Below are 10,582 nucleotides of genomic sequence, written 5' to 3' on the forward strand. Positions count from 1 at the left end.
TACATCAAAAAATCATATATATATATAATGAAAAAGATTTGTGTGCATGCACATGCATATAGTTACATCTATGCAGACAGAGTACAAATGTGACTTTGGTAAATAAGCACGAAAGGTATATGGGAGTTCCCTCTAATAGTCTTGTAACGTTTCCCTAAGTTTGACTTTTGTTTTTATTCGGGGTGAGGCCTTATGTTTTAGAAGTACACACAAAAGTGTTTAGAAACAATAGTATATGGCTCAGTTGGTTAGGTGACTGCCTTCGGCTCGGGTCATGATCCTGGAGTCCCGAGATCGAGTCTCACATCTGGCTCCCTGCTTAGCGGGGAGTCTGCTTCTCCCTCTGACCCTCTTCCCTCTCGTGCTCTCTATCTCTCATTCTCTCTCAAATAAATAAATAAAATCTTAAAAAAAAGTATATGATTTCTAATATTGAATCCGGTCGGTGGAGGAGTAGAAGGGAAAGAGAAACAACAAGGTTCATCACGAGCTGATACTTTGGAGCTGGAGATGAGTACTTGGGGGTTCACAGTACCATTCTCTCTATTATAACATGTTTGTATACAAACTCTCTTTTGTATACATTTAAAATTTCCCATATGAAAAGACTTCAAGGAAAGAGAAAAATATTTCCAGCTCTGAAGATTTATCAGTGAGTTCCACAGAACTTTCAACACAAATCGTCTCAAAATTATACAAATTCATCTATAGAACAGGGAGAGACTATGTCCCCAACTGACTCGTATAACCTTTGAACTGAAATAGGAACAACAACAAAAGTGCAAAAAGAGGAAAATATCAGGCCAATCATACTCATGAACAGAGAGCCAAACATGTTAATCACGACGTTCTCAAACCAATTCCAACAGTATATACAATAAGACAGTACACCGTGACTAAATTCCAATTGTCCCAGGAAAGCAAAGGTTCAATATTAGAAATTCATAAATGGGGGAGGGGGGCATCTGTGTGGCTTGGCCGTTTAAGTGGCTGGCTCTTGATTTTGGCTCAGGTCATGATCTCAGGGTCGTGGTACTGACCCTGCGTCAGCCTCCGTGCTCAGTGAGCGGTCGGCGTGAGGAGTTCTCTCCCTCTTCCCCTGCCCCTCCTGCTCCTCAAATACATTAATTAACTTTTTAAAAAGATTTATAAATGGAAGAGGGTAAGGATTTCTAGGGTGCCAGCACTGTTCTGTGTCCCGACTTAGCTGCTAGGTACATGGGTGTGTTCAATTTTTGAAAATGCAGTAAGCACAGCACTTCGTTCTGCTACAGTCCTCGTACCCCCTCAACTTGTTTCATGACGTACACTCTTTGAAGAGACCAGACCAGACGTTTTGACGTGTAGGATGCCCACATTCTGACTTTGTTTCCTTGTGGTGTCACTTCACTTGCTTCTCTCAACCCCGTCTTTCCTATAAATTGGAAAATGAATCTCAAAGCTTGCAGAGATTCCGGTGATATTTTTTTGGCAAGAATGCTTCCTGGGTTTTCTATTGCATCATATTAAGAGGGACATCCTAACTACTTGTCTAGACCTTATGCCAGTATAACTATTTTCATGACATAAAAATTGATCAGTGGGCATTTTTTTAGGTTTTTCTTTAAATTCCAGTTAGTTGGGGTGCCTGGGTGGCTGAGGAGGTTGGGTCCCGATCTCAGGGTCGTGGGATCAAGTGCCATGTAGGGCTCTGTGCTCAGTGGGGAGTCTGCTGGAGAGCCTCTCCCTTGCCCCTCCCCGCTCGCTCTCTCACTCTCTCTCAAAAAAAAAAAAGTCTTTAAAAAATAAGGGTGCCTGGGTGGCTCAGTTGGTTAAGCGACTGCCTTCGGCTCAGGTCATGATCCTGGAGTCCCGGGATCGAGTCCCGCATCAGGCTCCCTGCTCAGCGGGGAGTCTGCTTCTCCCTCTGACCCTCTTCCCTCTCGTGCTCTCTGTCTCTCATTCTCTCTCTCTCAAATAATAAATAAAAAAAAATCTTAAAAAAATAAAAAAATAAAATAAATTCCAGTTAGTTAACATGCGGTATATTAGTTTTAGGCGTACAATATACTGATTCACCACTTCCATAAACACCTAATGCTCATCACAACCAGTGCCCTCCTTCCTCCCCATCCCCTATTTCACTCGTTCCCCCACTCACCTCCCCTCTAGCAACCATCAGCTTGTTCTCATCGTTAAGAGTCTGTTTCTTGGTTTGCCTCTCTCTTTCTCTCTCTTTTCCCCCTATTCTAATTTGGTTTGTTTCTTCAATTCCACATGACTGAAATCAAAGGGTATTTCTCTTTCCCTGGCTGACGTATTTCACTTGGCATAATACACTCTAGCTCCACCCACATTGTTGCAAGTGAAAAGATTTCATTTTTTTTTTTGTGGCTGAGAAATATTCCATTGTATATATACACCACATCGTCTTTATCCATGTATCAACTGATGGACATTTGAGCTGTTTCCATAGTTTGGCGATTGTAAATAATGTTGCTATAAACATCGGGGTGTGTGTATTCCTTTCAATTAGGATTTTTGTATCCTTTGGGTAAATACCTAGGAGAGCATTTGCTGGATCACTGGACAGTTCTATTTTTAAGTTTTTGAGGAACCTTTCTCCCGTGTTCCAGAGTGGCTGCACCGGTTTACATTCCCACCAACATTCAGGAGTGCTCTCGTTTCTATTCAGTGGGCATTTTTTTTTTTTTGTGCAAAGACAAATTTGTATACAGAAATTAGAGTATTACAAACTCTCTACCATGTTGCTCCTCAACGGAAGGAAAGCTGCTATGGCAAGCCCACAGCTAACATCATACTCAGTGGTGAAAGGCTGAAAGCTTCTCTATAGAACCAGAAACATGACAAGGGTGCTCATCCTCACCACTGCTATTCAGCATAGTACTGAGAGTCTTACAGCAATTACACAAGAAAAAGAAATAAAAGGCATTCATGCCAGAAAAGAAGTAAAATTCTCTTTGTTTGCAAATGACATGATCTTCTATAGAGAAACTCCAAAGGCTCCATGAAAAACTGTCAGATGTAATAAATTTAAGGAAGCTGGAGGATGCGGGGGCACCTGGGTGGCTCAGTTGTTTAAACATCTGTCTGCCTTTGGCTCAGGTCACGATCCTGGGGTCCTGAGATCGAGCCCCGCATGGGGTTCCCTACTTGGCGGGAAGCCTGCTCTCCCTCTACTGTTCCCCCTGCTTGTGTTCTCTCGCTCTCTCTGTCCAATAAATAAAATCTTTTAAACACAAAAAGGAAGCTGGCGGATGCAACATCAATCTACAGAAATCAGTGCATTTCTATCCACTAACAAAGAACCTATGGCAAACTCCCTGGAAAACAAAAGAATCCCATTTCCAATGGCATCAGAAAGAATGAAATGCTTTGCTTGGCATGGCCCTGAGGGGTGGAAGCAGGCACCGGGGAGGCAGGGAGTAGTCCAGTCTGTTGGGTCAGAGGCAAGGGAGCTCTGCTCTGTGGACAACAAAGATGCTGCTTCGGAGGCAGCCCCCAGCCTCCACAGGTCAAGGAATAAGCAGAGTCCATTCAACCAGAAGAGAAGCAAACACAAAGACACCATGGCTTGAGTCTCTACTCATAGGAAGCAAGATCAAGGTCCCTATTTGCCACCACCAAGAAACCAGAGCCTGTAGTTTTGGAGTACTGCCCAAAGATGCACTTGCTTGTGTCTTGCCATTTGGCTTTGCAAAGGCGTCATAGCTAGCGGAATGCCAGAGTAAATTCCATTCCTTGGACGATCTGCTCTTTTTGGCCCAGGAAATAGCAGGAACCGCTGCTTATGTGTGAAGAATGCAAAATAAAGGATGCGTTAAAGGAAAAGGGACATTCACAGCCTTCACCTTCCTAAACTCTGTACCTCTTGAAGTTTCTTACACCTCTGAATTTGTACACATTGAACTTTTCAACTGTACTTTAAAATAGTATACTTAGAGTGGGACAGAAACATCGTGATACTCTCACTCTATTGGGATGCTTCCTGTGGAAGATTCTCAATGAAATTGAAGAGCAAGGGGTGCCTGGGTGGCTCAGTCGTTAAGCATCTGCCTTCGGCTCAGGTCCTGATCCCAGGGTCCTGGGATCGAGCCCTGCTTTGGGCTCCCTGCTCTGTGGAGAGCCTGTTTCTCCCTCTCCCACTGCCCCTGCTTGTGTTCCCTTTCTCACTATGTCTCTCTCTGTCAAATAAATAAATAAAATCTTGAAAAAAAAAAAGAAAAAAGAAAAAAAAAGAAATTGAACAGCAAAAGTTTTCCTACTGTTTAAGAACCTATTGAGAGCGCCTGGGTGGCTCAATTGTTTGAGCGACTGCCTTCGGCTCAGGTCAGGATCCTGGAGTCCCCGGATCGAGTCCCACATCAGGCTCCCTGCTCAGGAGGGAGTCAGCTTCTCCCTCTGACGCTAGACCCAATCATGCTCTATCATTCTCTCTCTCAAATAAATAAAATCTTAAAAAAAAACCTATTGAGAGCTCTACACATGGAAAAGAAATTATGTTGCAACTAACTTGTTTACAGCTAAGTAAAAGAATTCAGTCTTCTCTGAAAAAAAAAAGGAAAAGAAAAAAAAGAAACAATAAAATAATTTGGACTAATTGTAACCCAGGAAGGGAAAGATCTTTAGACTGAAAACTAGGAGACTCTGATGAAAGAAATTGAAGCAAAGGCAAATAAATGAAAAGATATCCCCTGTCCATGGGTTGGAAGAATTCATACTGTTAAAATATACCTACTACTCAACATGACCTACAGATGCAATTCAGTCCCATTAAAATTCCAATGGCATTTTTCAGAGAAAGAGAAAAAAGCAATTCTAAATTTTGGATGGAAGCACAAAATATGCCAATAGCCAAAGAAATCTTGGGCAAGAAGAACAAAGCTGGAGGCATCACTCTTCCTGATTTCAAACTACATGACAAATCTGCAGTAATCAAATAGGTATGCCATGGTGACAGCCCTCCACCAGGTTTAAGGGTTCACCCCTTGCTTGCTGTCCTAAGTCCCATGATCTGTAGCAGAACTAACCTACTTTCCTTGGGATTTGCAGACTACTGGCCTCAAGGAGTGTAGGACCAAACTTTCCCAGGAGATAAAGCCTGCCTACTTTGGAAAATAGGTGCCCTGGGTGTCAGCAAGGCTGTTCAGGGTTGTGTCCATATATGACTAACCGCCTGGGCACCTGCTTCTCCTGCATGGAGCCACCCTTTCCTTTCTCATGCCTTCCCCTTTAAAGCACCCTCCAACCCTACTCTCCCTGGATGGGGAACATGGTCTTTGAAACATGAGTCCACCATCTTCCCAGCATGCCAGCTCTCTGAATAAAGGAACCTTTCCTTACCAACCATCACTTGTCTCTCAAGTGTTGATTTATGAGGCATGAGCAGCCGAATCTGAGTTCGGAACTGGTTCTCTGTCAGGTAACAGTCTTGACAGAAAGACAGAACAATGGAACAGAATAGAGAGCCCTGAACTAAATCCGTGCATTTATATAGTGTCAATGGATCTTTGACAAGGGTGTCAGAATCACAGTGGGAAAGGGCAGTCTCTTCAACAAACGATGTTGGCAAAAGTGGATATCCACATGGTCAAAGAATGAAATGACGCATTTACTTTACAAATACACACAAATCAACTCAAAATAGATGTACGACTTAAGTATAAGACCCAAAGCATAAATCTCCTAAAAGAAAGCATAGGGGAAAAGCTTGATGACACTGGTCTGGGCAATGACTTCATGAATATGATACCAAAAGTACAGGCAAGAGAAATGAAAACCAACAAGTGGGACTATATCCAAACTAAGAAGCTTCTGCACAGCAAAGGAAACCATCAACACAATGAAAAAGCAGCCTACCAACTGGGAGAGACTATTTTCAAACCATGTAGCAGATAAGGGGTTAATATCCAACATATGTAAGGAACTCCTACAACCAGATAGTAAAACGTAAATAAACTGATTTTAAATGGGCTAAAGACTTGAACAGGCATTTCTCCAATGGCCAACAGGTATGTGAAAAAGGGAAATGCAAATCAAAACCACAATGAGATATTACCACACACCTATTGGAATGGCTGTTGTTATAAAACAAAAACTAAAAAAAAACAGGCACCTGGGTGGCTCAGTCGGTTAAACGTCTGCCTTCGGTTCAGGTCATGATCCCAGGATTCTGGGATCGAGCCCCGTGTTGGGCTCTCTGCTCAGCAGGGAGCCTGCATCTCCTTCTCCCTCTGCCATTCTCTCTGCTTGTGCTCTCTGGTTCTCTCTATCTCTCTGTCAAATAAATAAATAAAAACCTTTAATTAAAAAAAAAGACAAGTGTTGGTGAGGATGTTGAGAAACTGGAACCCTAGCAACCCATTGCAGAGAATGCAACCTGGCACGGCCACTCTGAAAACAGTATGGAGTTTCCTCAAAAATTAAACATACAACTGCACTAAGATCCAGCAATCGCACTTCTGGGTATTTCTCCGGAAGAACTGAAATCAAGATCTTGAGGAGATTATTACAACACTTGTGTTCACTGCAACACTATTCACAGTAGCTGAGATGTGGAAACAACCTAAATGTCCATCGAAAGACGAAGGGTTGAGGAAAATATAGCACATACATATAATGGAACACTATGAAGAGATTTCATAGGCAGTGTTAATAAACTAAAAAAAGATAAAAGAAAATGAAAACGGTTATCACAGTCGAAACAAAAAGAAACACCACACTGAGATGCCACCTCACATACAGTAGACTGCCTAAATATTAAAAAGACTTTCCAAATTAAGTGTTGTTGAGGATGGGGGGCCACTGGGACTCTCCTAAGTCGCTAGTGAGAAAGTACAATTAAAACTCCTTTGGAAAACAGTGTAGCCTGTTTTTCAAAAATTAAACCCGTGCCTCCTCAGCAATCCCCTCACTGCACTCCTGGGTGGAACTCTACCCAAGAGAAATGAAAGCACGTGCCCGCTTCAAAGACTCCTGCCCAAAAGTTCCTGGCAGGTGTACTTGTAATCGCCCAGAGTTGGAAACAACAGAAATGTGCATAAATGAGTGAATGAATTAAAAACAAACAACTTTCTGCATCCTTCCAATGTAATATAACTAAGGGATAAAAAAGAAAAAAAACTGAAACTTCAATAACATGGAACAATGGGTTAAGTTAAAAAAATGGCACTGAGTAAAGAAGTCAACCCCGGCCCCAAATTATACTGCTTGATTCCACTTCTCGAAATCCTAAACAATGCACACTAATCTATAACAAGAGAAGCAAATGTAAGGTTTCATGGGCACATGGGGAAGGAGGGTCAGAGGGGGTGGAATGAAAATAATAAAGAGGACATGAGATTTTTGAGAGGAAGGGACATACTCAGTATCTTCATGGAATGACTCTAGGAATGACTTCTCCGCATGCCCGTGGCAAAACGTATTAAATTGTATACTTTCAATATGTTCAGTGACTTCTATGTCAACTATAATTCAATAAAGTGGTTAAAAATTATATATCCATATATGAAATATTATTTCAAGTACACTTTTAAAAAATAATACAACTGGATAGAGGGGCTTTTTCGTCCGCATTTCCTGCAAAGTCCACCAGAGGGCGGCAGAGCTGCTCTACGCCTGGGCGCCTTTTTCAGCACCCACAGCCCAGCAGGGTCTGACCCTCCCCGGCCTCACCCCGTCCCAGTCCTCCTGGCTCTCCAGGATCCCCGCACTGGACCCCCTCAACCTCCTCCGGCCAGCCGGGTGTCTGCCCCCTGAGACTGTCCCTCTATGGGCAGCTAGTCCCTCCACACCCTCTGTCCTATGAGGGGCGAAGTTCCACTCACATTTCCAGTCTCAGCCACAGGTCACTTTCCCAGGAGTGCTCCATGGGACCCACCATCAGCTAAGATCCCCTGACATGCTCCAGACGCACCAGACACTTTCCCTTTTTGACCCTTCTCTCGATTCTAATTGACTCCTCAGTGCCATGATTTCCTGACTGCCCGTGGCCCTGTTCCAAGGGAAACCCCAAGAGTCCAGGGCCCAATCTGTCCTGTTCTCTATAGAGCTCCCAGGACCCAGCCCAGGGCCTGACAAGTCAGAAATGCCCAGTAAATACTCGTTAAATGCATGAGGGAAACCACACAATGGAAGCATGTCACCCCGTGTCACCTGGGTTCGGAGCCTCTTCCCTGAGGACCCAGGGCATTGGCATCAGCATGGGAGGGGGCCAGCACGTGCCCGAGGCTGGCCCTGTAAGGCTGTCAGGCCTTTCCCCCTCCGAGATTCAGGAGGAACGACAGGGGCCTCCTCCAGCTGGAGGTCAGACCCCCATTCGTTCCCAGAACACGGACACTGCCATCTCTGTCTGTGACGGACTGCTCTCCCCGGAGGGCCTGGGTGGGCAGCTGTGTCCTTCCTCTGCTCTCAGAGATCTGACCTGCCACAGATTCTGGATCACCAGCCCAGCTGCAGTTACGACCAGGGGAGTTCACAGCCCTACCCTGCCCTCCAAAGACATCAGGGGGTGACTCCTCTTCCTGAGGGCCCCTGGTCTGTGGGGACACCTCCTATGTCTCCCTGAAGGTTTCTCAACAGCCCAAGGAGTCGTGGGGAATGAGTGGAGCTTCCAGGGTAGACGGCACAGGAGAACCCAGGAGTTGCCTTTGTTTCCCCGAAGCTGAGGGTCTCCTCCCCTTTCACAGAGGCAGCTCTGGGATCCCTCAGCTGAGTCTCCGGGTGGAGCCGCTCCAGCTCCTGGTTTCTGTGGGGAGACCAGAGCAGAGCAGAGACAGGGACACAGATGACTTGGATGCAATCCCCCCACAGTGCTGTGATGGGGAGACAGGGCATTGTGGTGCCCAGCACCCCAGGCCAGCGCCTTTTATCCAAAGTCTCAAGAGACCCCTACAAGGTCATTCCTTGAAATCTCAAGGACAGAGAGCTCCTCCTGAGGGAGCACCTCCCTCTGGGTGGACAATTCTCCTGACAGGATCAGGAATCTTCTGGACACTGCCTGTCCTCTCCCTGGACTCAGCCTGCCCTGGGATGGAGTCAGGCAGTCTAGGACCCACAGGGACCAGGACCCGGGCTGACCAGTCCCTCGCCTCGGCCCAGGACTGAGGCATATCCTTGGGAGCCTGGTCAGCATCCCTAATGCAGCCCCCAGCATCACCTCCTGGGGGCAACATAGGGACATGCAGATGACACACAGGCCATTAAACCCTGAAGCTGGCTTTGGCTAAGGAGGTGGAGAAGGAGCCTGGTTTGCATCCCTTTCTCCAACAGACACTTCTGGGTCCCTCCCAAAAGTCTGCTCTGTCCTGCCCGCTCTACCTAGAGGCCTAGGAGCTCCCTGATCTGCCAGGGGTCCCTGCACAGCTCCCCATTCCGTGCCTGGCACCACCCATGGGGGAGGCAGGGGGACCACGGGAAAGTCCCCCAGGCGGAAGACACAGGCTGCCTAGGACGCTCAGGGGCACATGGACAGTCTCTGGGCCACAGTTCAGCCAACAGACCCTGAGGGAGGGTCTTCTCCAAACATTCCAAGGAGCCCCAGCCATCTCATCTTCCCAAGACACGCAAGAAACCCCCTTCCCACCTGGGAACTGAGCTCCTGAGACACCTGGTCTTGGGTCTCTGTCCCTGGAAGCAGAGGCCGGGCTGGGCACAACCAGGGATGGGCCGTGGGTCCTTCACCAGTCATCACCCGGCTTGCTCCTTTCTCACGCCCAGAGTCATCTCTGGGACCTTGCTGCCAGGTGTCAGTCCAACCTCCCCAGACCTGTGAGAACACTGGGGAGACAGGTGCCCAGCTGGGATTCTCTGTTACAACAGAAATAATCCCCTGGATTTGGGGACCCTGGGGCTCTGTGTGTGGTACCACAGACTCAAGGCCAAGACTCAGCAGAACCAATTCAGGGTAGGGAGAAGGGCCATCTTCTAAGGAAACCGGGTCCCCCTCAGCCTTGCTATTCAGAGTGTGCTCTCCGGAGCCAGGACGATCAGCATCACCTGGGAGCTTGTGAGAGGCAGACTCTGGGGTCCACACCACACCTGCTGAGTCAGAATCTGCATTTTCACAGCATCTGCAGACCCTCCGTGGGCTCAGGAGAGGGAGAGGCGGCCCCACCCCCACATCATGGGCTCTCAGCCTGGCTGGGCATCTGCTCACGTAGCATTTCTGGGTGTCCACTGGGCATCCACAGTCTTGATAAGGCTCCACAGGTGATTCCAGCGCAAAGTGGGGGTGACATCCCTGTGACAAGAGTTCCTGAAGCAGCCCCCAGACTCCTGCTCTGAAGGGAAAGCCACACAGGGAAGGAGAGAGGGCTGTGGGGACGCTGACCCTGCACCTTGACCCCGAGCTGTGGGGGTCACCGACCCAACGCCACAGGCTTGTGTTTGTCCAAACAAGGGCGTGTGCGCGCTCTCGCATATGCTGGGAAATCACAGCTGAAGACGGAGAGGCCTCAGCAGTTCCCAGGGAACCGCAATGTAGACAGAAATGAAAGGGGAAGAAGGGGGCAAGGGACTCAGGAGGGAGGGGCCCTGGCAGAGACCCCGCCCCCGGCCCACGTGACCCCGCCCAGCGCTCCTG

The sequence above is a fragment of the Eumetopias jubatus genome, unplaced genomic scaffold (assembly GCF_037043125.1).
Source record: "Eumetopias jubatus isolate StellerSeaLion01/CBP00866 unplaced genomic scaffold, mEumJub1_p1.0 scaffold_10, whole genome shotgun sequence".
NCBI lineage: Eukaryota > Metazoa > Chordata > Mammalia > Carnivora > Otariidae > Eumetopias > Eumetopias jubatus.